This window comes from Otolemur garnettii, unplaced genomic scaffold, assembly GCF_000181295.1.
Source record: "Otolemur garnettii isolate 467f Iridium unplaced genomic scaffold, OtoGar3 scaffold00291, whole genome shotgun sequence".
NCBI lineage: Eukaryota > Metazoa > Chordata > Mammalia > Primates > Galagidae > Otolemur > Otolemur garnettii.
The window spans coordinates 379,701-406,439 of record NW_003852686.1 but is presented as its reverse complement, the minus strand read 5'-3'; the positions used below and the strand labels follow the sequence as shown (position 1 = coordinate 406,439).

The window sequence follows — 26,739 nt, the reverse complement described above, 5'->3', positions numbered from 1 at the left end:
AAAAAAAAAAAAAAAAAAAAAAAAAGAAAGAAAGAATAAAATCAAGCTCCTGATGCCACCAGCACTCAGCTCTCTGGCCAGCCTCGACACACAGAGAAACCCAGTTGCAGGGTGGAAGCCTGCTTCTTCCCCAGGCTCTGCTGGCTCCACTAAGTCCCCAGCAGCCAGCCTAGACCCAGGCTGCAACTGATAAAGATGTGTGGACATGTGGGGGACAGGTGCAGTAAGGAAGGGGGTGGCAGGCCTGGGGAATCCTGCCTCCCATCTCTGGGCTATGCATCCATCATGCTCAGGGGCCTTGGAGCTCCCTTATGCAGCTGGCTTCAGGGTCGGCTGTTAGAAACATGTAGAGAACACAGTCTCACTACAGTGGGGGAGACAAGGCACTGCACAGGCCGCCTGGGTCTGAATGCTCACTCTGCCTGAACCAATGTGCAACCTTGAGAAAGTCACTCCATCTCTCCTTTCTATCTCCTTTCTATCCCCACAGCCAGGAAGGGGGAATACAAAAGATACAGGCAGACACACAATGTACACCATGGTGCTCTCTTTTCTCTCAAAGGACACCTAAGAATCGCCAGGGTGACACTGGCTGACAGGCCTGCCATGGCCTGAGCGTCAGTATCCTGTGATATTCACATACTGACTCCTACTCCCAAGGGAATAGTATTAGGAGGTGGGGGCCGTGGGAGGTGAGTAGGTCAGGAGGGTGGGGCCCTCATCAGTGGAATTAGTGCCCTTTACGAAAGGGACCAAAGAGAGCACTCCAGCCCTCCTTCCACCACATGAGGGCACAGTACCAAGTCAACAGCATCAACATGGAACTAGGCCCTTGCCAGAACCTGACCCTGCTGGCACCCTGATCTCAGACTTCAGCCTCCAGAATGATGTGAAAAAAATGTCTGTTACCATGCAATTTATGTCATTTTGTTACAGCAACCCGAAGGGACCATGCAGGTTCCGCCCTGGAGGATGTGCAGGGTGAAGGGATGAGGCCAGCTGGAGGACAAGACTTTTGGTCACCAGCACAGGGTGATAAGCCTGAGGGAGGGCACAGGGCCCCAGGTATGAGGGAACAGCATGCTGGGCCCACCCATGGACAAGGTAGCTGAAAAGCCACTTCCGCAGCAGGAGCCGACCCAGCAGAGAGACTGGCCCAGGGACACTGGGCTCAGAGAAAGGGATGTGCTCCCAGAAGGCAGAGGACACTTGCTGACAGAGCCCTTGCACCTGCTGCCCCATCTCTCTGCTGTGCCCAGCCTGGCACCACCTGGCACCACAGGGGAGCAGCCACATTCTAAGAGCCCATCTCATCTGTCCAAGAGCTCTCACACTCGTGTCCCCAGCAGACATGCAGACATTCATCATCCATCGTCCAGAAAAACCAAAGGATAACTTGAGAGAAAATGCATCATATGAATCCCAGATGGAGCAAAGGGTCAAACAATGTAAAAATAAAATTTAAAAAAAAAAAACCTTAAAACAACCCAGAATAAAGCATCTAGCAAATACAAAAGCAATTTTTTACACATACACACACACACGCATGCATGCACACAGAAAGACACACAGGCATGTGCACACACACAAATGGATTGGGGGACATATTAATAAAAAGCTTCTATAAATCAAAATGCAACATAGCCAAAATTAAAAAGTAAAGTGAAAACATATTTGTAACAAATATGCCATCCTTAATATATAAAGCACTCCTACAAATTTATTTAATGAACTAACCCAAGAAAGTGAGTAGGAAAAGCCAGTGACCCCTCAGCACATAGAAATGAACCAGCAGAGCATCACAGCAGAGCTAGTCATGACCAGGGTGCACAGTGACCACCTAGAATGATGCCCATGGACTCTGGGGTAGGGGGAGCGTCCGGGCCCCCCAGTCTCAGGCAACACCTGCAGGGGTACAAAGAAGCACAAGCCCCTACCAAACAACCAGGCAGAGAGCCCCTCACAGCACAGGAGCTGTGATGCGAGGAATCCAGACAGAAGCACCCAGAAGCTGGAAGTGCACAAAGTCAGGACACAGAAACCAGGAGCCACCCGACAGTCAGTGACAGCACAATAACCACACGAACCACGTCACATACCTACACAACATGGAACAACTCTAAGTAGCATCTAAAAATACACATTATGTGGGCAAATGCTCAGAAAACAATGCTAAGGAGAAAACAAGGCCACAAGAATGCACAGAATGTGTGTGACCACCCTCTCACAAGAGGCACGAGCAATTCCATGTTCCTGGATGGGGCACATGATGAAGCCACCACTGTGGAACACTGATGGGTCACTTCTGATAAAGACACATCCGTCCTGACCCAATCACCCCTTACCAGGATAGCCCTGTACGCACTGGTCAGGCAGCCTTGCCAGGGTCACCGGCCCAAACAGCCCTGGCACAGGGGAAGGGACACACCGTGGCTGTCCACATGAACTGGAACACAGGCCATCATTGCAAAAGGAGAAGGCTCTGATGCCACAACCACAGGACAATTTGCGAAGCACAAGAAGCCAAGCCAAGGAGAGACACACTACATGACACAATTTCCGGAAATTCCAGAAGAGGCAAAACTCACATGTGATGAGTGAACGCAGAAGTTTCAGGAAAGGGAGATGAAGCGGGAGACAGGGAGCGGGCACACGGACTTGCCTGGGTGAAAATGTCCTGTATCATGTTCATTACCACCGTCAAAACTCGGCACACTGAACATTTGTGAACTGTACATCTTATGTATTAATCGCAACATGTCCACAATAGTGTGCGTGCACAGGGAGACTGGGAGAAAATATCCCGGCACCCACAGCCACACTCTAACAGGGGCTGTGGTGGAGATGGGAACACACACTGCCCAGGGTACGGAGCCCATCACAAGGTACCATGCACTGTGGTTCCACTTACAGAAAATGTTCATTAATCGGCCAATCCATAAAGCCATAGAGGAGATTAGGGGCTGCCCAGTGGTAATAAGGAAGCACTCCAGTACCTGCTTCTGGGGGTGACTGTGAGGAATCTGCACTCACACCCAAAGTGCCTCAGAGAACTCAGGCATGTGACGTGCTGACAGGCCTGGGCACTGCTGCCAGGAGCCCCACAGCAGACCTAGCACTCTCTAGGCAGTGCCAAGGCTGCCAGCACACGTCCCACTACAGCCTCTGGACACGAGCAACCATGTAGCCCCAAGAGGCCGCACGCCCCATGCCCCAGTTGCCATTTTCCCCATAGCAGGTGTCCAGCTCACAGGGCACTCTGGTAACTCCCTAGACATGCCTCTCATGTCAGCCTCTGACAATAGGGCCAGCAGCATCCCTCTGCAGAGAACAACCCTCAGCCCAAGCAGGTCAGCACAGGGTAGCACACGGTAGCACACATGGTCCTCCCACCCATCATAGCAGCTTGGGCAAGTGATTTAACTTCATCTGTAAAATGGCACAGGTTCCCTGCCTCAGGAGGCCACTGCCAGCAAGGACAGAGCATGACGCTGCAGAAGACACCCCACGGCTGTCCCTCCTGTCACAGGGCCCCTCCTGTAACCAGGGCCTCTCCTCCTAACCCCTTAGCCCAAATCCTAGACCCAAAAGCCCCCAGGCCCTCTCTCCCAGCTTAGTAGAACCCTGCACATGTGGTACACTTATACCTGGAGCCCTGTAGCAGGGGACAAACAGCACATGGGTTAATCAGCTAGTACATGCCCAGGGCTCAGAGAGGTACTTGTGTGGGGAAAAATAAACATAGCCTGGCCAGCACAGCGCTCCCAGGGCACATGGGGAAGAAGACCCACTCATCCTTGCACCTTTTTTTCCACAGCAGTTCTCAGGGACAGGCCCAATGTGTACCACCAACCCCATGACAATCCTCCTCTGCCTTAAGGGTGGTGCTGGCAGGTGCTCGTGCCAGGAGGACAGGCCAGAGAGAGAACAGAGCCAGATGGGGCAGTGCCAAGGCTGCCAGCACACCTCCCACCCTAGGTCTGCATGGCACTCCACCTGAGGCCACTCAGCCCCCAAGTCAGGTACAGCGCTAAACTCCAAGCTCACAGCTCCAGCGTCCAGAGTGGTACAGCTTCAGACCTCCAGGGTTCCAGGGTTCCAGGCTGCTACAGCAGGCCCAGCAGGGCCAGGCGCCACCCCTATGCCACCCACTTCGACTTTTGACTCTGGCTAGATCTACTGACAAACAGAGCCTCTGACAGGTACTTCAGTCCCAAACGGGGTCCTGAGGTATTGGGAGAGGGTGGGGTCCAATCCCATTGTTCTCAGGGCATGAAGGGCCTCCGCATGCAGCTGTCCCTAGCAGACGACAAAATGAAGCTGAGGAAGAGGGCAGGAGAATGCACCCAGCCTGAGCACCCTCTGCCAATCCTTCCCTGGGCACCTCCAAATCACAAAAGCAGTAACAGGGTCGAGGGGCCTCTACCAGCACTCCTCCGTCAGGCACTGCTCTAAGCATTTCAGATGCATTCGCTCATTTTCACCCACCAACGACTTTACAGGCAAGAAACTGAGGCGCAGAGAGAACATACAGTGCTGCCCTTGGCTCTGCAGGAGCAGCCAAGGAGGGGCACCTGCAGCGGATGTGTCCCGTCATGGGCATCTGTGACAAGCAGGGCCAGTGGGGCCCTGCCCTGTGCCCCACCCCACACAGTCTAGCCCCCTTCTCAGGGTAGCCCCTTCACAGGGCTCAAGAGCAAACTGTGGGCCCTGGCAGCACTCTCCCAGCAGGTGGCCCTGTCCCTGGAGAAGCCTATAAACAAGCTGCAGGGTAAGGCTGCAATTTTATAAGATGCCCATAGTAGACAAAAGGCTGGAAAGAGAATGGTCTGCAGAAAACTTTGGGAATTAGCACCCTGGGACGGGGACCACAGGGGACCTCGTCTTTCTTTCCTTTGCCTACCACATCTGAGTTTTCTACAAGGAATGGGTACTACTTTTTGGAAAGTGAGATAAGGCCTTTTTTAAAAGATAAAGAGAAAAATGCCTCACAACCCACCAATGTCCTTCTCCCTTCCTTCTCACTCCATATCCAACCCCACAGCTGGCCCTGCAGCCTCCCAATGTCACCCTAGGCTGACCCTGCCCCAGCCTCCCAGCCCTGCACCCCAGATCTAAACCAAGCACACAGTGGCCCAGGCCCCTACAGCGGATCCAGCTAGAGAGGCTTGCCCCAGTCAGGGCCAGGCTCTGTGTAAAGCCACTCCTTCAGGAGTCCCTTCTGACTCTGGCCTTTGACTACTAGGGCCCTGGGGAAACACCTACAGGCCAGGACAGCCCAAGGCCACATTTTAGCCACCTCCCTTCACTAGCACCTGCCCTCTCAGTCAATGTCCCAGAACAAATGACTAAGTCCCCTGGCTAGGCCAACAGGTGCCCAGGACAATGAGGTGCTCAATGATTCCCGATGGGCACAGGGGGCTGGGGTCCCAGCTGACATTTCATCCCTTCTGAAGCAAGACAATGGAGGTCAGGGTGTCCGGGGGGGGGGGGGGCTCAAAGCAAGTGGCAGAGGCAAGAGTGGGTCCTCGAGCCACTGGCCCTTGGTGAGAGACTACAGAGTGGAAGTAGGGGGCAAAAGTAGGATGCCCAGCTTGTGCTGGGGCCAGAGCAGGCAGGAGAGGGAAAGCCCTTGCAGGGCACAACACAGCAAGAGAAACCGCACAGCAGGCCGCACAGCCTTCTCACGTCCTTCAGCAGCGCCAGCAGTAGCTCTGGACCAGTCCCCACCCACTGATGACCCAGGCGTACACCACCACCTCCCCACAGCTCAGCCTCCTTGGCCAGCCACAAACAGAGCAGAGGACAAGCCATGCCTGCCTCGGCCTCAGGAACAGTCAGCACCCGTGGGCACCACCACTCATCTGCATGTGGGGGACACTGAGTCACACAGCCCGACTTGTGCCCACTCCCAGATGCTGCCCAGTACCCCCTCAAGAGCAAGTGCCACCCTGCTACTTTGACTGGTACCTGACACACCCCACACACACAGGCCAGATGCTCGGCAGCATGGCGCTGAGGTAGGCAGGCCTGGAGTGCCCAAAACCCCGAGCCCCTGCTGGCACCAGCCCCTCTGCAGCCTCCAAATGGGTGGGCCCCCGTGTGTGTGCAAGGGTGCAAGCACGAGTATGTGTGCTTATGTATGACAGAGAGCCCGAGGAGGAGAAGGCCCAGCTGGGGGAAGCTGCAATTACATGAATCAGTGTTGTTATAGCAACTTCAACTCCACGTCAAACAGGACACCAGCCAGGCACCCCCAGGACCTCGCAGAACACCACCCAGGTCAGAATGGAGAAGCAACGATGGCTTGCGGTACAAGAGGGCTATCAGAGCACCAGCAAACACGCCCCTTCTCCCTCCTCCACCTGCCAGAACTGGCTGCACCCCAACCTCTCTCCCCACGAAGGCCTGGCTCTGCCCCCCCAACCAGCTGCCTGCACTATCAGCCTGTCCCTTCTCCCCAGGATGGCAGCAGCAGGGAAGAGACATGCCTGAGTCATGGGGCAGGGGGCAGGAAGCCCAGCTCTACCCTCAAGCAGAGATGTCCTGGCGGTGAGGAGCCTGGGGGGCGGGTAGAAGAGCAGCAGGGCCACCACTGTCATCTTCAGGCTGTGGGGAAGAGGGGCATGTGGCCTCCATTCCTCCCAGACAACCCAGCTTTCCAAGGGAGAAAGGAGCCATTTCCCAGACAGGAAGCTGAGGCTCAGAGAGGTCAGAAACTGCCCCAGGCCACCCTGCTGGCCAGAGGTCAAGGAGGAATGCAGACCCAGGTCCTTCTCCTGCCAAAGGTGTGCTGGCCTTGCCCACTGGGCCACAGCATGCGCTCTGAGCAGCCACCCCGTCAGGCTAGGAGCAAGAAAGGCTGCAAAAGCCTGGGTATCCACAGCCCATCTCTCCTGGGGAGAGGCCAGCAACGTCCTCAGTGACCTCAGCGAGATGAGAAGGCCTCTAGGGCAGGCTGGCTGGGGGCACGGATGAGTCCTCTGGTTACAGAGAAAAGGGCAAACACGTAGCCCAGGCCCTCTACCCTGATAACATACCCCAGCACTGCCCCAACTGCGTTCTTATCAGGAAATAAGCCTATCTCCTCTGCGTCCCCAGAGCTGCTTCTCTCTGCCAGGCACAGTGCCACACCCAGGGGAGGGAGCTCTGCCTGAGGGTCCTCACTGTCCAGGGTCAGAGACAGCCATGGTCAAGGAGGTAGCAGCAGCACAGGCTCAGCACTACAGCCAGGAGTGTGTGAGGCTGAAGGAGCACAGGTGGGGGCAGCTAGTCTGGAGGGGCACAGCCACATGGCTGCGTTAATGGGGGCCAAGCAATGGTGGGTGTGCACCCTTCCTGCCAGGCCTGCCATTACACAGTGTGCTCACAGGGCACAGCTGTGCCCTCAGCCTCTCTGTCACCACAAACAACCTCCTAGCTGTCAGGAAACACCGTCGGCACCCACACCACCCACGTCAACCCCAGTGTTAGTACCCCAGGCCCTGTCCTGCACAACCGGCACCATGCCGCCCCACCAACCACCTTCTCCGCCCTCATGGGAGGGAGGCTGGCCAGGGGCTGGCTGTCAGTTTGCTCTAAGATAGGAGTAACTTGAGCAGGTTGATAGGCTGACCAAGGCAAGACCCCTCTTCAGGAGCAGGGCAACCACTTCAGCCCACCTCAGGACAGAAGGGGGTGGAAGTCTTCCCCTTTTACAGATGGTATGGAGAACTGGACCAGACCAGCACACAGGTGGTTGGACGTAGCAGGCAGTGGCCAGCAGAGGAACTATAGCCCCAACTGAGCAGTACCCTCAAGCAGTGGAGAGTAGAAGGAATACCACGAGCTTTTAGCAGTTTCAAAAGCTTCCAGATACTTCAACGACCTGGTATTTCTCCCTCACATTGGGGCGAGGGGCTCTGTGCAAACAGGATGAACAGTTCACAACTTCAGCAGATACCTGGGCAGGCACTTTCCCAGAAGGGGTTTGGAGAAGCACACACAGCAGGGCAAGGGTCGGGGATCCCAATTCCCACTGTAAGAGCCTCAGCATCTTGAAGCCTCAGTGACCCTCCATCAAACAGGAGCAACTTTGCCTGTCGGGCCACCCTCACAGATGAGGTGACACTGACAAACCTGTTTAATCACTGACAGGTGCCTCTCTCACTCCCAGAACCTCTCTGCTCCGCTCCTTCCTGGGGGCCCATCCACAACTCCCCTCCTCTCAAGCTCTCCCTGATGCCCCCCCCACACACACACAAACCCACAGCCACTCCCCTGATGCCCACCCACTGTCTGGAACTGAGGGGGAGGCCAGGCCAGTTCTGGGACACCAGGGCAGACCTGTGCCCTCCAGCTGCTCGCCCAAAGGCCTGTAGGAATGGAGGCAGCCAGGTGGACAGCACTGCCCCTGCCCCAAGCCTGTTGCAAGCTCAAGATGGTGTCCGGATGCTATCCATGGTGCTGAAAGCAGCAGGACTGAGCCGGCCCACACCCAACTCACAGCCCTGTGGTGCCCATACCTGCCCCCAGCTGCAAGCTCAGCCCTGCCAGGTCTGGTGGCCTTACTGTTATGGCAGAAGGGGCAGGGACGCGGATAAGTCTTTGCTAAGTGCCTGCTGTACACAGGGACCAGAACAGGCATTTGAACCATGCAACCCTTTCTTAATGCTGATTATTGTAGCAGGCTATGAAAGTCAGGAAACTGACTTCAAATGTGAGTGTGGCTACAGACATTAGCTTACTGTTTCCTATTCACTTCTAGAAATCACATTAAAGCAATAAGGAAAATGCTGCCTCCAAATTAACAAGCTAAAAGTTTAAAATCCAAACCTCCAGTTTAGAAAAAATGGTAAACAAATACAATCTGTAGGCCCCAAAACACAGGTCAGGGTCATTAGCAAGAGCAGAGCACTGGCAGGGTCGTCGCAGGTGGGAACAGAGCACACTCGAGACATAGGGCACAGTAGGGCGCTGGTCTCAGGGGACACCTACAGAGATGTGCCGCTGAGCACAGCCAGCACCAAGACCTCAGAAGCCCCATTTTGCCACACCACCAGCAACCAAACAAGGTAAGAGGGCTGGTGTCAGACACTCCCTGAAAAGCCAACAGAGGAGTAAGGCTCCATAGGAGTCAGCCAGACACCTGCCTGTGGAAGCAGTCTGCTGCAGTGCTGCACTGATGGAGGGGACAGAGACTCAACTCTGTGACTTCATCCATCCCCTACTTCTCTAAGAAGGGGGCCAGAGGACTCTGAAAAAGAACTGATCTGGAAAAAAAAATGCATTCCAAAATGAAAAAAAGGTCCAAACAGCCAAAACAATCTTTTTTTTTTTTTTTTTGCAGTGTTTGGCCAGGGCCAGGTTTGAACCTGCCACCTCTAGCATATGAGGCCAGTGCCCTATTCCTTTGAGCCACAGGCGCTGCCCCCAAAACAATCTTAAAAAAAAAAAAAAAGAACAAAGCTGAGGGTCACATTCTTCCTTATTTTAAAACCCTCCACAAAGCTACATGGCTCATTCCTATTATCTCAGCACTTTGGGAAGCCAAACCAAGAGAAGCACTTGAGGCCAGGAGTTGAAGATCAACCTGGGCAACATAAACAAATTCAAAAATTAGCCAGGCATGGTGGCACACACCACAGTCCCAGCTACTCAGATGGCTGAGGCAGGAGGCTCCCTTAATCCCAGGAGTCTGAGGTTGCAGTAAGCTAGGACACTGTACTCTAGCCTGGGCAACAGAACAAAGTCCTGTCTCCCAAAATAATAATTATGGTAAGGCATAGAGACAGACATATAGACCTGTAGGATAAAGACTCCAGAAACAACCCATGATCATGGTCAAGCAATCTTCCACACAGACGCCAAGACCATCCAATAGGGAAAAGGCCATCTTTTCAACAAACGGTGCTGGAAAACTGGAAAGACTGGATAACCCTACATAACAGAATGAAATCAGACCCTCACCTTCAACAACATACAAAATTTGTCTCAAAATGTACCAAAGACTTAAATATAAGAAACCAAAATTATAAAACTCAAGAAGAAAACACAGGGAAAAAGCTTCATGCCACTGAATTTGGTGACGATTCCCCAGTTAAGACACCAAAACATAGACAACAAAAGAAAAAGTAGAAAGTGGGATGTTACCTAGATCAAAACCCCTTGTGTATCAAAGTCCACTATCACCAGAATGAAAAGGCTGCTCACAACAGGGGAGAAAAGTTTGCAAATCACACATCTGTTAGGGGTTAACATCCAGAATACTTAACAACACAACAAGAGCTGTTAACCTTAACAACACAAAAACAAACAATTCAATTTTAAAAGTATCACAAATGATAAAGACAATAAAAGTGTACAAAATGTGATGGGAAAAAAATAAACTAAATCACTTGTAAGGAGAAGAAGAACCAGACAGGCCTCCGATTCCTCCAAAACAACATTTAAAGTCAGAAGACAGTGCAGTGATTATCTACAAGGCAGTCAAAGGATGACAGACTGACCAAGGGTTTTGCCAACATTATCCCACAGGCCAAAAACCCACATTGAACATGCAGCATTTAGGGACCATTCCCATCAACCATTCTGAGAAAACGCCTTCACAACAAACCTCAACCAATCAAAAGGGGACAGAGAAGACGCTATCTATGAGCATGGTCTCCATCTGCCCGCAGACATAAGACTAAGACAAGTGTGGGCCTTTGGTGGCAGGACAGATGCAGATAATAAGATGCCCTGACTACACAGTAATGACTCAACTGGCAAAGTCTAGGAAGGAAAAAAGAAGGAGAGGTAGAACAATTAGCTCATTGCTTCATCAGTAACAACTTGAGTCAAGAGATATAATTTAAAGCTGACATTTCAATAATGAAAATACAAGTAGATTTAACAGTGTAAAGGCAAACACTGAAAAAGGTACTACTGTTGACTAAAATCAGGTTAGAGGAGGCAGAAAACAAAATATAACAATTTTGTAATTATACATAGAAGGTTCATTAGTCTCTGCCAGGTACCATATCAAATGGCCAGAGATTTAGCTTAAATCACAAATTTGCTCCTTAACAGTTTGTGCAAGTCAGAAGTCCAGGTGGGCTGCATTCCTTCCTGGAGCCTCAGGGGAAACAACTAGAGGCTTGGGAAGAACCCGAGCTCTGGTGGTTGCAGGCCTGGGTCCGTCTCCTTGCTGGGCCTGCCCTTAGCTCACAGGGCACTCAGCAGCCCTTATATTACAGAACTGCTCTTAGGACCTCTCTGATGTCCCACTCACCACATCTTTCTCACTTCTCACTGAAGAAAGTTCTCTGCTTTCCAGGGCTCAAGTAACTGTGCTGCATTCATTACCTGCCCAGGTAATCCAGGACTATCATCTTCCTTAACATTCACACCCTTACATGTGCAAAGTACCCTTTTACCATGTAACATGACATTCTCTCAGAGAATTAGAGTGTGGTTATCGAGGAGAACAGGGACATTATTCTGCTTATCATACAAGGTACTTAATAAATGATCCCTACAGATGTAGAGTGCTCCAAGCATTATATGATATTCTGTGTGATATTATTGTAATATCCCATACTGACAAAGGTATAGACTCTTCTAAATATCCAAAGACCCATATAAACTAAAATGTAAAACAAAAAAAGAAGACAGACCATAGAGTGAAAGACTTACGCACACACACACACACCAGAACTAAAGTCAGATATAACTGACCTACTAATAAGTGTACATTAATTCAATTTAACTAGCACAAGGGAATAAAGCTGCTCAGATTGAATCACAAAGCAAAACCCAACTTTATGCAACATATAGAAAACACATTTAAAATAACTCAGAAGGATTAAAAACAAAAGAATGGGCAAAGGTATGCCAAAAAACATGAACTTAAGAAAGCACTAATCATGACCTCATAGTTAGACAAGGCAGAAATGAAACAAAGAAGGGCACTTTAATACTAACAAGTACACTTCAGAATAAAAATGTAATAGTTATAAATAGCTATGCACCAGATAACATAGCAACCAACATTCGCAGAAGCCAGTAGGAGAAACAGGCAGAAACATACCAACAGCAGAGACTAATTCATCCCTCTTGGTCCACAACAAAACAAAAAACAAAACTAAGTAAGGATAACACATGACCTAAATTACCAAATTTAAGGTAGTAAAATCTATTGATAGACACATCAAACCTCTGCAAACCCAAAATAGAAACTCCATCTTCTTTTCAAGCCCCAGAGGAAAAGTGATGAAAACTGACTTCATATTAGGGCCCACAAAAAAGAAAACATCTCCTGAAACCCAGAACTGCAAAAGAGAATAGTCATGACTCTCTCACCAAAATGCAACTAAAACTAGAAAGCAACAAAACCAAAAAAATCAAAAGATCCTCTACTTGGAAACTGTAAAACTTGCTCCTGGCTAGACAATTTTAGAACTGTAATTTCAGCACTCTGGGAAGCTGAGGTGGGTGGACTCCTTGAGCCCAGGAGTTCAAGATAAGCCTGAACAAGAGCAAGAGCCCATCTCTACTAAACATAGAAGAACTAGCTGGGCATGCTGGTGGCACCTGCAGTCCAGCTACTCAGGAGGCGAGGTAGGAAGATTGCTTGAGCCCAGGAGTTTAAGGTTGCTGAGAGCTATGATGACCCCACAGCACTCTACCCAGGGCAAAAGAGTGACACTCAATCCAACACACACACAAAAAAAACCCTGCTCCTAAATAATTCTTTGGTTTGTATTTTCCTTTTGCTCCAAATCAGAGAATTTTTAGACAGCAATGAAAAGGAAAATGTGCTCCATCAAACTTAAGCACCGATCCTTAAATACAAAATATTTTTTGAAAAGTATGTGAACAAATGAATCAAGCATTCACATCAAACATTTAGAAAATGGCTCGGCACCTGTGGCTCAAGTGGCTAAGGCACCAGCCACATACACCTAAGGTGGCAGGTTCAAATCCAGCCTGGGCCTGCCAAACAACCAAAATGGCTCGGCACCTGTGGCTCAAGTGGCTAAGGCACCAGCCACATACACCTAAGGTGGCAGGTTCAAATCCAGCCTGGGCCAGCCAAACAACCAAAAAATAGCCGAGCATTGTGGTAGGCACCTGAGGTCCCAGCTACTTGGGAGGCTGAGGCAAGAGACTCACTTGAGCCCAGGAGTTGGAGGTTTCTGTGAGCTATGATGCCATAGCACTCTACCCAGGGGGACAGCTTGAGGTCTGTCTCAAAAAAAAAAAAAAAATTTTTTAGAAAATGAGTGAGAAGATGAAATGAGTGAGGAAAAGTAGGAGAGATTATGAATGCAAAAAGCAATGAGTCAAAAAGCAGAAAAACAGGACAATTAATTTAATAAATATATCTAAAAGATAAATCTTTGAAGAAAAATTAAGACAACAAAAAGAAAACTACTGGCTGACCCAACCAAAAAAATAACAGAGCAAATAAGAGGGAAATAAGCACAGAAGCCAAAGAAATTGAATAAGTCATAAGAAATTATTTCACTCAAGCCTATATGAACAAATTTGACAAACTGGATGAAACTGATAATTTTCTAAGAAAATATAATTTACAAAACTGATCTAAGAAAAGTTCCAAAATTGTTTAATTGTTCTGTTTAAATCTTTTTAAGCAGAACAATTTCCACAAGGAAAATAATAAATAAAAAATCATAAGAGAATGCCCCTCTTCAAAACAAACAAAAAAAGCACCAGGCCCCAAAAGTTTCACAGGGGAATTCTAACCACCTTTTAAAGACCAGGAAATTCAGTGCTATTAAACTATTCCAGAGAATGGAATAAGAAATAAAGGTTCTATACTATCTTTTATAAAGTATAATATTGACAGCAACCTCCCCCCAAAAAAGTGCACACATAAAAGAAAACTATAAACCAACCTCACTTACAAAGAGCAAAATATAAACAACCAATTAAATATCAGCAGAAAGCAGTCACCAGCAGATTAAAAGAATTTACACGTGTATCAGACCAAGTAAAGTACATTCAAGGAATTTAAAAACGTTTCACTAAGAGCAACTCCAGTTGTACCATCTGCCATGTTAACATAGCTAAGAAAAACTATGATCATCCCATAGATGAACTTCTTAAAAAGCAGTTGATAAAATTCAACAATGATTCTTGATTTTTTAGAAAAGGAAATGCTCAATAAAACAGAAATACAGGTTCTTCTTTAACATACCTATTTTCATCCAAAAATGTGTTGCCACATTCTGTTTAATAAGGCAATACCAGAGACATAGCAAAGAGACGCCTGCTCTAACCATTATTGTTTACCACTAGGTTGAAGGACCCAGCCCACAAAATTAGATAAGGGAAACACAGTAGAGTACAAAATTGGAAAGGAGAAGATTAACTATCATTATTTGCAGTTGACATGATGAACACTTGGAGAATCCAAGATAATCCACTAGAAACAAGAGAATAATAATTCAGTAACATAGAAAGAAACAAAACTAGTACTTAGAAATCAAAACTATTCACACATACATACAATAAATGCAGAAGAAAATAGAAGAAAAGATTCCTTATAATAACAATAGAAAGAGTAAAATTCCTGAGAACAAAGAAAATGATTTAAAATATACTATAAAGCTATAATCAAAACAGAATGGTGCTGGCATAAAAACAGTCACATAGACTAATGAAACATGATTGTGAGCCCAGAAATAAATCCACAAATGTATAGTCAAGTGATTTTAGACAAAGGAACTCAAAATGGAAAATGGACAGTCTCCCAATAAATGGTGCTAGGAAAACTGCTTCTCAACACCCAAAAGAAAAACACTGGACGCTCACCTCACATCATATACTTCACATGAATTAAAGACTTACTGTAAGAGTTGACATTGTAAAACTACTAGAAGAAAACATGGGGAAAAGCTTGAGGACATCAGTCTAGGCAATGATTTTTTGGATATGACCCAAAAAGGCAACAAAAGTGAAAACAGACAAATGGGATTACAGCAAACTAAAAAGCTTCTGCACAGCAAAGTAAACAGTCAACAGTAAACAGACAACTATGGAAGGGGAGAGAGTATCTGCAAACCACACATCTGATAAGGGCTTAATATTCAAAATAGAATATACAAGGAACTCAACTCCATAGCAAAAAAACAAAAATCTGATTTAAAATGGACAAGGATCCTAAATAGATTATTTCTCAAAAGAAAACAAATGGCCAACAGGGACATTAAAAGGTGCTTAACATCACTAATTATCAGGAAAATGCCAATTAAAATCTCAATGATGTATTGCTTCACTTCATCCTTCCCCTGTAAGAGTGGCTGTTACCAAAAAGATGAAAGATAGTAAGTATTAGCAGGGATGTACAGGAGAGAAATGCATGCACTCTGCCGGTGGGGATGTAAATTAGAACAGCCATTATGTGAAACAGTATGGAAGTTCCTCAAAATAGTAAAAATAGAACTACCATATGATCCAGCAATCCCACCACTGAATATTTATCCAAAGGACATGAAATCAGCAAGCAGAGAGAATCTCCACCCCCATGTTCACTGCAGCACTATTCACAATTACCAAGGCACAGACTCGATCTAGGTGTCCACCAACAGAGGAACAGATAGAGAAAATGTACACGTACCCAGTGGCACACTAGTCAGGCTTAAAGAAGAAGCCCTACCATGGTGACCACATGGACAAACCTGGAAGACACAATGCTAAGTGAAGTAAGTCAAGCACAGAGGGACACAGCCAATGGTCTCACTCAGACAAGCAAGAAGTTGATCTCGCAGAAGCAGAGAGAGGGGAGACTGAGGAAGGGGAGATATTGGTCAAAGGAAATGAAATTTCAAGAGATATATTGCATGGTGACTGCAGTCAATAACAACTGTTCACAGGTGCATAAAATGGCACGCTCCTTCTGGAGGGTGACTTGGCAGGGTTCACCAAATGACAGTGTGCACCTTTTGACCCAGCACTTGTTCTTCTGAGCATTTATTCCACATGCATCTTGTACTTATGCACGTGCAGAATGGCATATTAATAAAGTTATTCATTTGGTAATAGGAAAAGATTGAAAACAACCTAAACTTCCATCAATAGAGGACTATTAAATCCCCACCACATAATAATCTGTAGTTGTCAAAAAGAAAAAAGGGGCCAGGCACAGTGTGGCTCACACCTGTATTCCTAGCACTCTGGGAGGCTGAGGCCAGTGGACTGACTGAGCTCAAGGGTTTGAGACCAACCTGAACAAGAACAAGACTCTGTCTCTAAAAATAGCCAGGCATGGTGGTGGGCACCTGTAGTCCCAGCTACTGAGGAGGCTAAGGCAAAAGAATCACTTGAGCTCAAGAGTTTGAGGTTGCTGTGAGCTGTGACACCACAGCACTACCGAGACTGACAAAATGAGACTCTTTCTCTATATCCTTATCCGAGGAGCTCTGCTCTATTCTTAAATTTTTATTTTTTTTTACTTCTTAAACTTTCTTGTTGCAAATTAAGACACAACAGCACATTAGCCCAGGCCCACACAGGGTCAGGATCTTCCATATCGTCATCTCCACCCCCACATCCTGTCCCACCCGAAGGTCTTCAGGGCAGTAACGCACACGGAGCTGCTGTCTCCTGGGACAGCAATGCCTTCCTCCAGAGGCCTCCTGGAGGGCCTGCCAGGGTAGAACATGTACACTCTAAATAAATGATAAGTATCTAAAATAATAAAAAGAATAGTAAATATATAAACTAGTACATTTTTCATTTGCAAGTAGAGTATACCGCACATAATTGCACATAACCGTGTGTGCTACACTTTCACATGACTGGCAGTGCACAGGTTTACATCAGCACCACCACAAACATGACACCTTATGCTATGACATCACAATGCTACCATGTCACTGATATAAATTTTCAGCTCTATCATAATCTTACCGGACCACTGTCATGTGCATGGCCTGTTGTTGACTGAAACGTTGTTGCACACCGCTTGACTACATGAGATACTCAAAACTGTGGCAACCCACAGAGATAAGAGCTGGACCAATCAGGGAGGGGAGCCTTAATTTCCTACTGCATGCTTCCTTATGTTTTTATCTTTGAAATCCCTGAACTCCTCTAACTACTAAAATAAAAAGACTCTAGAATAATTAAATTGTGGTACAACCACACTATGGAATAAGATTCAGCAATAAAAAGAAACCACTACCACACATGCAACAGCTGGAGAACTCTCCAGGGAATTATGGAGCATGGAGAAACCAATCCCCAAAGGTCACATACTTATATGAATTCGTTTAGATAACAGTCTTGAAATGACAACATCATAGAAACAGATCTGTGGTCCCCAGGAGTTAAGGAAAACCACTGAGGTGGGTGCCCAGAGAGCCTCAGCAGGTAAGTAGCCAAAAAAAAGGGTCAGCAAAGGATGCGGCAGTGTGGGGCAGCTCCTCCAGCTGGCCCTGGCACCTACATGCGTGTTCACTGCACACTCCCTATGCATGTTCCTGAGTGGGGCACTACACACAGAAACGACTGCAATGCCACAAGGATAAGCCACTCTGAGACATTCTCAGGAGTCTTTTCCCCTCTCTCTGCCTTGCCTTCCATGGACAAGTCAGCAAATGCCAGGCCCAGCCACAGTGCCAGCCCTGTGGTCAGATGGATGGAGGCTGCTTCCTAAAGGCAGCAAGGAGCTGAGCCTTGAACAGTAAGAGGAGGTCACCAGCTGGGCTATTCCAGGCAGAGGGGTAGCCCCAGAAGACACGCTGGGGCAGGCCGGGCAGCTTCCCCAGAGGCTGAAAAGCCCAGGAAAAGTGGCAAGCACCAAATGAGAGAGCCAGCCTTTATGTTGTGAGGAAGGACCTTTGCCAGGGCTCCATGCCTTGGCAAGATAAGCCAGATCAAGAGTGAATCCAAGCAGCCCAGGCTTAGGCTGCAGACCAGCAAGAACACTCTGCAATCAGAGACTGCCTGGACCCCGCACCAAGCAGCAGCAGAACCTGCTGTCCTCCCCAACCTCAATTCCCACTCCCCTCCTCCAGCCCATGCTCGTTAGCACCTTCCTTGGGGGTGATGCGGCAGGGGAAGGAGGTCAGACTCCAAGTAATGAATCCAGCCCTCATTAGCATGGCTACTAAAGCCTGCGCTGAGGCCAGCCAGGCCAGGAAGGAGCTGCTGTGCTGTGTTGTTTATGGAGATTCATTTTGGCCTTCTATTTTAAAAATAATTCCCGGCTAGAATGGATTACAGATCCGGGTAGAGGGCAGCCAAAGGTGCCCGGGGCAGGGGAGTTGTGGGTTGCACCTCTTCTCCTTTGTCCAGGGCAAGAGCCAGGGGGATGTGGATTGCATCCCTCTCTGTACAGGGCAGGGGGGTGGCAGGTTGCACTCCTCCTCTGGCCACGGCAGGGGCAGGAGGAAGGAGGGTTATACCACTTGTTCTCTGTCCAGGGGAAAGGGCTGGGGGGGGGGGGGTGTAGATTGCACCCCTTCTCTGTCCAGGACAGTGGGGTTGCAGGTTGCACCCCTTCTCCTCTGGCTAGGGCAGGGGCAGCAGGGATGTGGGTTACACCACTTTTCCTCTGTCCAGGGCAGTCCCCCCGTGGCTTTTGCTGTCCAAGGTTCCCTGACCAGAGCCCGATGCTCCAGCCCCTTAGAACACTTGCTCTTTACCTCCCCAGACCATAACCTCCTATCTCCTTCACCATCAATGCACCCCTCATACTGTGCCCAGGTCAGGCTCAGGTGACAGAAAGGCACAGCAGACACAGGCAGATGGAGTGCCAATCACAGCCCCAATGAGCTCATTCCACTCCAACCTCATGCCGAGTCTCACTGGGAACAAGACTGCTCAACACCCAGCATCTCTTCTCTACCCAGGCCTAGACCCCTACACCCCTCAAGTCTTTGCCATGCTCTCTTTAGAATGGTACCAGGCAGGGTTTTCAGGGGACAAGGCTGAGCCTTTCTTAGCATAGCAGCCACCATTACTAGTATCGTCCTCTGACTCACAGGGTATCTTCCCAATTGTACAGCTCCTTCCAACCTGGTCCTCCCTGGAAGTAGCAGAGCAGTCAGCAGTATGGGTGGGCTCTGTGGTCAGAACCCTGGGTTTCAAGTATGGCTGGTCACTTACTAGCCCTGAGACTTTAGGTAAGTTACTCAACCCTAGGAAACATCCTGATCTGAGAAGTACAAAAGAACCACACAGGTGACCCGCAGATACCCGCTGGTCAGCAGGTGGTGCGATTATCACAGTGATGACTCCCAGACAGTGATGGTGCTCAGTCCACTATACTCCCACTGACCCACCTAAAAGCAAGTCTCTGGAGCACGAGGCAGCCCAAGGGTCTCAGAAGGACTCTAGCCCCTCACCTACCACATTCCCCATTTTATGCTTTGGAAACTCTTCCCTGTGCCCCTCTGGTGATAGCCCTCCCAAAGGGCCCTGAGCTTCTGTGTTTCTGAGATGGACACAATGCCACGACCTCTGAGGAAGCTACAGGATCAGACTCATGCCACAAAAGGTGAGGGCTCAGGACAGGCTGCTAAGTGACATGCGCCAGGATCCCACAGCAGAAATGCAGCCAGGCTGTGTCCACACCTGGACACTATGTAAATCAGGTCTGGGGCCCGGGCCTTCCCTCAAGGGAAATCAGAGGCAGAAAATATGACAATCTTCCATCAATCCAGTAGAAAAAAAAAAAAATAAAGGCTTATTGGGCTGGAGAACCCAGCCAGGGACACCCATGGCCAGCATGACTACCTGGCTCTGTACTGTCACTTCCACACCAAAGAGGGCCACTCTCTCCTATAGCTAGAGCCCAAGGTTACCAGTTAACTAGTAGCCACTGCCACCAGTCTGGGCAGTCAGCTGCCTTACTAGCCCATCAATACAAGGAGGGGCTGACAGCACTGCTGCCACTACAAGCACCCAGCCACATGATGTTGTGGCATGGGGCCCAGGTAGGCCTGGCCCCTGCGGGCTCCAACCGTAGCCCTGGGTGTGAGGCCAGTCCCCAGAACCTTGCTCCACTCTACATGTCCAGTCATCCCCATCCTGCTTCAGCACGGCAGCTCGGGACCCTTTCAAGGCCCTCCACAGAGCTGTGCCTTTCCTGGTCTCCCACTGGCTGGAGCAGCCGCTCTTACCCACCCCCAGTCCCCCCTCCAGGTTCTCTAGGTGCAGCTCAAGCCTCCCTAGAACTCAGGATCTCTTCCTAGATATCTACTGAGAGCCCAGCTCTGCCCACAGCCACACATGGCCTGGGCTCAGCACCCCTCTCTGTCCCATTCCTGACCACTCATTATGACCCCACTGTGTAAGGTGATGGCAGTGTCCCTGGCAAGGCCAGAAAAGCCTGCAGAGCAGTCCTCATCCTGCCTGCTGGCCTGAGCATGTCCTCACAGAACATTCCACATCTCAGGGCAGCCCTGCCAGCAGCCCTGTCCACCCAGGAACTCCACCCCAGTAGACTGCCCGGGTTGTCTGCAGCAGCCACCAAGCTGATTCAAGTCCTGAGGGGGTCCGCCCAAGCCTGGGGTGTACCAAAAGGCAGGGAAGGGCTTTGCCCAGTGTCACTCTCACCCCTGCCCTAGACTCAGTAAACGTCAAGCTGATGAGCAAATCTCGAGCTGGGATGAGGCTGGGTAGAAGGGCTGTGACAGGTATGAGGATGGCACTGGGTGGCAGACAGGGCACCTTGAAGGGAGGCCTCCCCAGGAGCTACTACCCCAGCACAGCTCCACAGGCAAAGACACTCTGCCATGTTGCATCTTCAGAAAACAGTCCAGGGGACCTGGCTTGTCCTTGTTGGAGTTCTTCTGTGCCAGAGGACTTGGGCCAAGAGGACTCTGCCTCGGAGCTTCCACTGGCTCCAAAACACAGCACTAACAGAGGGCATGAGCAAGCAGAACAGCCAAGCTCAGGTCAGCTGTCATGACCCCTCATGTCTTAACAAACATATACCAGGCATCCACTCTCAGGCTCTGGGCCACAGCTGGACATGCAGAGCTGGGGCTCCTCCAGGGGTGGGGCAGCACATGGGAAGGAGAGAAGTGACCGCACAGCCTCACGCTCCTCACCTAAGAACCAGGAATGACAATACCCACTGCTGTCTCAATGTACCCAGCTGGGATAGGATAAGGATGCTTCAAGTACAGAACAAAAAAGCCACACGTAAGAACTGACACTGAACAAACGAAGGTGACATCCCCAGAGAAGACAGCACAAGCCACATGTCTTCCACTTTCCTGCTCACTCCTTCTCTCCACTGTCTCTGAGGTACCCGCTCCCCATGCATAGGTCCAGCAGACTGCTGGGAGCTGGTCAGTGCTGAGCATTGCAGCAGAAAGTGCTGTACCTAGAGTCGAGTGCAGTGGCTCACACCTGTAATCCTAGCACTCTTGGAGGCTGAGGGATGTGGATTGATTGCTTGAGCTCACAAGTTCAAGATCAGCCTGAGCAAGAGCAAGATCCCATTTCTAAAAAATAGCCAGGCACTGTGGTGGGTGCCTATAGTCCCAGCTACTCAGGAGGCTGAGGCAAGTAAATCACTTCAGCCCAGGAGTTTGACGTTGCTGTGAGCTATGATGCCACAGTCCTCTACCAATGGGTGACAAGGTGAAAGAAGGGGAGGGGAAGGGAGGAGAGGGGAGGGCAGGACAGGGCAGAGCAGAGCAGATTAGAGGAGAGGAGAGGAAGCCCACCCCTGAACCTGAGGGATCTTCCTTCAGAGTGCTAACAAGTCCATTATCATTGACAGGGCACAAAATCAGACTTTAAAAAACATAAGAATGACAACCGGACTGAGCCACAAAGGTCAAAACCCACCTGTGTAGCAAATAACATGACCAAAAAAACCAACCCAGTAGCCACAGATATGCCTGTGTGCATTAAGAAAAGCAAGCCTCAGCCTTAGCTAACTGTTCACACACTGTGATTGTTCCCAAACACCATTCACAGCAATAAAATGCCCCGACTCCCCAGCAGCAGCACGTACATCTGGGGCTGGAGGAACGCATCTTAGCACTCGCCATTTACAGAAGTCACCATTCTGTGCCTCAGCCTCTTCATCTGGGAAACAGAGATAATAACAGGTTCTCCTCCTGGGATTACTGTGCAGGTTTATGAGTTACCGGTCGCCTGGCATCAGGTGGGCTAATAGTATTAGTGCCATCACCTGCAGGACACAACTATCCCTACTGGCTAACCAGGCCCTGCCGTGCCACCTCGCCTAGCTTCAACCCCTTCCTCAGGGCCTTGTTGCTAATGGCCTGACACACCGTGGTCAGGTTTGTGAGCATTTCTCCCAACCTAGAAGGTGAATCCCCACCTCCTGTTTCCAGCTTCCCCAAGTCATAAACGTCCACACCTGCACTTTTTACTGCATTCTCCTTGCTGCTGTATACAACCACTTTCACCCATCAAAACTGGCTGAGTGCCTACTCTGCTCTACACATGGGGCTGGGTGTTCAAGACACAGGATGACCAAGGCAGAAATGCCTTCACTTCAGGGACTGGCAAGTGGGCGTGGGGAATAACCTGAAGAACAGGGACATTCCAAGCAGAACACTTGGCATGGTCACACACATGCTGATGCGGAAAGCTGTGGAGCATGCAGGAGACAGGGTGTCTGCACTGTGGGCACATAAAGCAAGGACCAGAAGACATAGCTGAGGCCATAGGCAGAGCCAGATCCCAGCCTTCAGCATGCAAGCAGAAGGGAACTATGGAAGGGACCTAAGGACACCTGGCTGCCCACAAGCCTGTAAACCCCAGATCAAGGGCCTGTGTCTAGAGGCTGACCCAGGGAAGGCTGCTCAGACAAAGTCAGTGCAGCCTCAAGCGGCAGCTGTTCACGGAGCCAGGCTAGCAGCGGACAGGTAAGGAGGAAAGTAACCCAGCTAAAGCTCAACCTCCTCCAGGAAGCCTTCTTGGATTTGCCAGCCTCCCCCAGCCAGCTCTAATCACAACCTGGCTCCTGATCCTGTGCTGCCCCGTGTCCAAGCATGTTCTGCACCAGATTTCTACTGAGGACCTACAACGTATGAGGCCAAATCACACTAAAGTACTGTTTAACCAGCTGAAGCTCTCCAGTACTAACGAACTTCATCTGCATCCACCTTGGGGGGGTGGGGGGTGTCAAGCAGCAACCCAAATCCCTGCCTCACAGACGCTGAAGATAAAACAGAAAACTAGCAGAGAAGTGGCAATGACAAAAGTGAAGTGCTAGGAAGGAAATAAGACAAAACCTGAGACAGGAAACACCAGGAGAGAGAGGTCAGGATGGTGAGCCCCTAACAGGTGAGCTCAGACCTAGAGGAGGACGACTGCCATCCAGGCCAGGAACAAAGAGGAGAAAGTAGGCAAGCTGCAGGTAAGGGAGGAAAGGGTGCCAGGTGTGGCTGGAATGTCACCTGGCAGGACTAGAAGGCAAAAGAGCAGCACTCTAGCCCACAGAACTTTCTTAGTGACCACAGCGTTCAGTATCTGCGCTGTCCCACACAGTAGCCACCAGCCACGTTTGGTTTTTAAGCGCTTGAAATATCGCTATTGGAATGAAGACCTGACTCCTTCATTTTAAGGTCAATTTAAACAGCCACGAGTACCTAGTGGCTACCGTACTGGACATTGCAGACGAAGCTCCACGGGTCAGGGTAGCAGTGAGACGCCCGTCAACAAACAGGAGGCCCCTGAAGAGTTTCCACCGGAGCCGCACAGATCAGGGTCACCGGGAAGCTTCCAGGGGAATGTCTCTGGCCCCGGGTTTCCAAGAGGCACGTTTTTACAACTTGGAGAAGGGGAGGAAAGGCGCAGAGGCGAAAGCGCTCGGGGTGAGAGTCTCCAGCTCAGGCTTGAGGGCCGGTTCCGCTTGCTGAGCGGCGGCGGACCACCCCGGGCACCCAACAAGTGGGCGCTGGAGCGCTCCCGGGCAGCTCTGTCCTCTAGGCGCGGACACCCGCTACACAAACAGGTGCCCACCGACCTGGAACCTGGGGAGCGCTCCCGGAACCCGCCGCGGGGCACAGGAGGCCGGTCCAGCAAACGCCCACACTCCGGTACCCGCGGCTCGGAGCCCGCGGCTCTGAACCCAGTTCTCCCCTTGGGCCCGCCCTCTGCGCGGCCCCGCCCCCGCCCCTCCCCAGAGCGCGGCCCCGCCCCCCGCAGGGTCTCCCGCCAGCCCCTCCCGCCGCGCTGCGCCCTCTCCCACCACCTGGCCTCGGCTTACGCGACCCCGACCGGCCGCCCCGTCCCCGCGCGGCCCCCACCCAGCCCGACCCTGCCCCACTGCCGCCGCCTCACCTGGGCCTGGGTGGCTCGCGGGTGCGTTCCGTGCGCTCACGGCGGGAGGGGCGACGACAGGCACCCAAACATCACGTGATGGCCTCTCCCGTCGCCCCGCCGGCGCCGCGCGCCAGCCAATGGCAGCCCGGCCTCGGGCGCACCGGGGACTACGCGCCCCAGAGTACCCCGCGCGGCCGGAAGCGGTGTGAACGGCCTCGGCTGAGCCAAGAGGCTTCTGGGACGGGCGCCCGCCCGCGGCCCCACCTTCTCGCCTCCCAGACTACCCGGCCGGTTTCTCGGTCTCCGCGTCTGTTTAACCGGGTTGACGACGAAGGGGATGTGGACACGGGGTACTAAGTGCTGGTAGAGACCCAGCTCGGAAGCGCTCACGAATGGGCTCTGCCTTCACCCCGAACGCAGGCCCCGGTCCCGAATGAAGTCTGAGAAGCCGGGGCCCCGGCGGATTCTCCAGGGCCAGGTGGCCGCCGGGCTGAGCGTCAAGCCCGTGGCCTCAGCCCTGTCGGTGATGCGGTGCCGCGTTGTCACCCCGGCGCAGGCTGGCACGGGCTCCGCGTAGGGACTCACACGGGCTGGGAGCTGGAAGGCTCCCCAGGAATTCAGGCGTCCTCACCTTATAGATGAGGAAACTGAGGCTCAAGACTTTGAGGGACCTTCCCGCCCCCCCCCACCCCCACCCCGCGAAGTTACGGCTCCCTCCTGAAGCATCCGGAGAAGAAATAAGAACTTCCCTTTTGGAAGACCCTCCCGGGGCCTGTGGGCGCTGAGCTCCCAGAGGGACTCCTGACAGTGGACTTGGCCAGCCAGGGCACCTCTCAGCCTGTTTCCTCACAGCTGAACCAGGAGCCATGCCCAGGCAGGAGAGCAAGCAGGTGTGCCCATTGCCACAAGCTGAATACTGGAGGTCTTCTCTGCTGCTCTCACCTGGGGACTGTTTTTGCAGGCTTGTGGCCCTAGATTTTAACCCTGCTTTCCACCTCCTTCCCCTAATCACCACCTGAAGGGATACAAATGGGATTGTCACCACATACATTTCCATGGGAGGACTGGGATTCTCTGCAGCCCAAAGATGTGCCTGTGTGCAGGCACAGGTGTGAGAACATGAACAAGTGCTGTGTACACGTGAACAAGGGTGCGCTTCCAGATGCTGTGTACTGCTGTGTGAGTGTGTGCTGGTGCAGATTGGTGGGGGCACGAGGTTGTATACGTGGACACCAGGTTCAAGTGTGCCAGTGCATGTGTGCAGCAGGTGGGAATGTGGAAGAGAGTGTCCACTGGCATGAGTGTGTGCCCAGGGTCAGCATGTGATAAACCCAGGAGGGAAGAGGGGATGCAAACAGGCCAGGGTGCCTGGCACAGGTCAACCTGTGCTGTTGCTGGCCTGAGCTTCTTGCTCTCCTGTACTTGAACCTCATCCTAGTCTCAGGGTCCAGTGGTATGTGCTCATCTCACAGCCAAGCCAGGATGTGGACAGGCTTCTGACTCTTCCCCCAGAACAGACCACCTCCAAATGATGCTTCGAACATGATGCCTGGGGCTTTAAGGAGCAGTGGTCTATCACAGGCAGAGGCCCACCAGAAGAGGGGCCAGGACCTTTTGGTTCCTCCCAAATCAGGAGCAGGCTCACCTTGTACTTCCCAGGGAAGCAGGGAAGATGAGCCTCTCCATAGAGAGGCAGGAGCCTGATGGAGAAGGGGAAGGGCCATAGGATGTCTCTGGCAGCCTGGGCAGGGCCTAGGCCTTGACTCAGCGTTCCCCTTGCCAGTCTTATATCTGCTGTTCCCTGAGTGGTGTCGTCCCATGATCTCAGCAGCTCTGGGCTCTGTTTTCCTCCCAAAACAGGGATTCCCAGGGAAGAGTTCTGGCCCCACTTCTAGGCTAAGAACTAAGGCAAACAGGGCCAGTAACTGGAACTGGTCCCCCAAACTGGGCTCTGTTACCTGAGAGGGCAGGGATTGCCCAACCTTCAGCTGGGAGCCCCCAGTTTGGATCTATCATTCAGGTTCCAGCCGGGGTGGGATCAACAGGATTGGAAATGATTCCTAGGCACCTGCTAAAGCTGCCCCCCAAAATGCTCACTCTGACTGCAAAAACCAGCATGGGCTTCGCCATGATTAGGTTAATTTCCAGGTCAAACTGTCAGACTATGGATCCACACTGAGTTCCCTGCCCTTCCACCCTTCCTTTCCATCCTCTGAAGCCTGGGCCCAATGTTACCTTCCCAGGACGCCATCCCTTGCCCCACCCCCAACTGCTACCAGGACGAGAGAAGGTGTTTGCTCCTCCCATGCTGCTCTGTAGCGAATATTCTGCTCCCAGCAAGGCCTACAGATGCTCATCAGTGGACTTGCCCATCAAGTCTAGCCAAGCATCTGATTTCACCATCACCCAGTCCTCCTTTGTCTTTTACCAACAGAACCCCAATTCTGCTCACAGCAGCAACATACCCAGCCTTACTGGCAGCCACGACTG

At 50.9% G+C, this 26,739-nt stretch overlaps 1 protein-coding gene across 3 annotated transcripts in view; it reads right to left on the bottom strand.

The window, feature by feature from the left end:
- The window catches only part of TSNARE1 (t-SNARE domain containing 1), a 118,038-nt gene extending 93,712 nt beyond the window's left edge, over window positions 1-24,326 (bottom strand). For all 3 annotated transcript variants that reach the window (XR_002771358.1, XM_023508918.1, XM_023508919.1), the window contains exon 1: window positions 24,268-24,326. The gene's annotated coding sequence lies outside the window, so the exon portion shown is untranslated. The remainder of the gene's footprint in view (window positions 1-24,267) is intronic.
- Between the last annotated feature and the right edge of the window lie 2,413 nt (window positions 24,327-26,739).